The following is a 3,016-nucleotide window of genomic DNA, read 5'->3' as shown; positions in this document are numbered from 1 at the left end:
GTTAATTATAGTGTAAGGTAATTGTTTAAAAATATTCTATCATTTCCTTTGTAATAAAAATATTTAATAATAAAATACCTAAAACGGAATATCTCTTATTGTCATGTACAATATTTCTCTAAACGTATTTCAGAAATTAACATAAATTAATACTATCACAATACAAATATTAGTAGAGGTAGAGGTACACCAAATTTTATTAAAATAGTTTCGATGGTTTAGCTTTGAAACTATAACAGACAGAGTTACTTTGGCATTTATAATATTAATATAGATTTAGCGGCTTTTGAATATTATTTGTTGAATTTCTACAAACTGCTCCTTTAAAACAAGACATTATAAATTTGAGATGTACAAACTCTTTCCGAATAGTAAATTATGAATTGCTGCCATCACAAATCCAAGTTTATATAAGTTAAAATTATTTATTTTATATACTCTTTAGAATAATTAGTAGTGATACGCTGGTGCGTATAGTAAGTACTATTTAATATGATGACGATGCCCTGACTGATTTCGGCCATGGCGGCCAATATCAAAAGATATTAACCAACTGCACAGGACAGGTGCACTCTCTATTCCCTCTAGGCCTGCCTTGAGTTCAAACCAGAACCTCGGCATTTGCTGCCTTTATATCTAGCCAATAGACCGACGAGGCAGTTGAAAATAAGTACACAATTCTATATTTTAAGTATAATACTACTCTCCTCGGAATACACTCGTAAAACCAGATGACCCAGCTGGTCGCATATACCGTATAATATATTGTATTTAAAAAATTAGAATAATCAGATGAAATGTACAGGATACTCTCCAAACAATAACGAAATTTTAATATACTGTTATGATAACTTGAATGTATAAAGTTGGATTAATCGAAAATATGTATCACAATAATATGAAATTAACATTTTTTACGTCTAAATTTATATCGGGTGAAACTGCGAACTTACTTATATAATAACATGAGATACTAAAACCTTATCCTAAAAGTAAATGCGAGAAAGAAAATCACACTTATTTTCGTCGTTCATATTTAGAGGCAGCGAACGGCGCTAAGCGACTTAGAATTAAAAAAGTCTGTACATAGCGACAAAACAATTGAATTATGAACGCTAGTACATTATTATGCAGACAGGAGGATATGTGCTCGTTTAAAAAATAAATTTGGCGTTTAAATGAGACACGCAGTTCTACGTAAGTATGTACGTTAAGAACAAGTATTAGTAGTACTTACTTTCACCGTACTGTGTGTAACTTTGTATAACTCATTATTTAGTCTACAATCAAGCAAACCAACTTTCTTTTTGTTATATTTAGGATTGTAAGCTCAATTGTGTTGCATTTTCCAATTAAAAAAATATATCAGAGGTTGAATTATATTTATATATCATTATAATTGAAATGGGAATGATTGAATATATTTATTTATCCATAAAATACCGCTATATGTAAGTAATTGGATTTCTATAATAATGTATTGTGGAGCTGCTCAAACAAGACGAGACTTACGGAGTCATGAACTTCTGTAGTGATAAAGTTTTAATCCAGATTAAAGAGACTGGCGTTTCGCTTTTGGTTTGGTAAAACATTCTTTAATCAAGAAACAAATTACATTGTAACTGAGTGATACGAATAGTGTAAATAGCCATTGTTACTCGTAAATTGAAACTAAGTAGGAAAGTGACTGTGCGCGCGCTTTGTGTTGGAGATTGAAATAATGTGTTAAGACATAATCCTTCAACTGTCCAAGTATTATCGTGTGGGATCCACAGCCACGAAAGTGAAATGATTAAAATATATATATACCTAGATATAATAAAAAATAACTTATTATTTATTTTTAACTATTGATCCACCCGCACCGCACAGAAGTAATTTACCAATAGAGAAAATAAGAAGCACAATTTGTTTGTTTTGATAGGTATATATATATTTGTATTTTATAACATTTATTTATTAGTTTATACAAGTATGTCATAAATGAGAAATATGAATGATATCAAAATTGGTTTAGATATTAATTTTATTGTGAAATATAGATGAAATTTTGTCCACGACTTATAGATTTAGGTAATATAAAAATTTTATCCATATCGCTGCAAATGATTTTTTTTTTGTTACACGTAATATGGAATAGTTGATATCTGATTTAAAGTAAAACACAATTTTATTTTTAATTGAATACCCAAGGCAATTAACATATTTATCACCAATTACGTTATATACAAAAGTCACACGATCCCTACATTTATTTATTAAATACATAACGCTCAAAACGTTATTATATACAAAAATATAAAATGATCTACAATAAATGAAGGTCAATTTAATTTTTTATTATCTTTTAAGAAAAACATTCCACATTTGGTAACAAATAAATGTTATTTCAATGATTTATCAGATTTAGTTTAGTTGATATATTTCTGGATAAACGTTTATAAATTAAACAACTTTCTTTAAGCATAAAGCGTCAAAACAAGAAGATCCGCCGGGAAATACCCTGGGGTTAAGCACTACGTGACCCGCATCGCGAAAACTTAAAGTCCCAACTTGAAGATACATTTGGAATCATAATTAGAGAAACTTGAAACTTGACATCATGTCCAAATGAAAATGCTCGCAATTAAAAAGGAAATCTTCAACAATTATTAAATCGATTTTGAATATATTAAACTAGCTGCCCGTCTCGACTTCTTATGAGTAAATAAGGATTTTATCCCATGCGTTTTTTAATCAATAAGGTATAAACATTCGCCAATCGATCTATTTGCCCATAAAATACATAAGGTGTAAGTATGTACAGAACAGTGCATATAATAATATATATGCTCAAAACATAGTACAACACGCCCTGCAAAAGAATATTTTAATATTTTTCTATATTTGTTGTTAAAAGACCAATATTATGTTAAAAGCTTGAAGGGTGGTTGAATTTTTTATATAGCGTTTCTAAGTTTTAAATACTAAAAAAATATTAAAATAACAAACGTACTATTCAACTATATGTAGTTTA

At 28.8% G+C, this 3,016-nt stretch overlaps 1 long non-coding RNA gene across 1 annotated transcript; it reads left to right on the top strand.

The window, feature by feature from the left end:
- Positions 1-1,047: 1,047 nt before the first annotated feature.
- LOC126771190 (uncharacterized) lies at positions 1,048-2,724 on the top strand. The gene is made up of 2 exons (XR_007669520.1): positions 1,048-1,197; positions 2,465-2,724. It is a non-coding gene; the product is annotated as an uncharacterized LOC126771190 (long non-coding RNA).
- The last annotated feature ends 292 nt before the right edge of the window (positions 2,725-3,016 follow it).

The sequence above is a fragment of the Nymphalis io genome, chromosome 10 (assembly GCF_905147045.1).
Source record: "Nymphalis io chromosome 10, ilAglIoxx1.1, whole genome shotgun sequence".
NCBI classification, from domain to species: domain Eukaryota; kingdom Metazoa; phylum Arthropoda; class Insecta; order Lepidoptera; family Nymphalidae; genus Nymphalis; species Nymphalis io.
The sequence above is the reverse complement of the archived record's forward strand: the minus strand, read 5'-3'. Positions and strand labels throughout refer to the sequence as shown.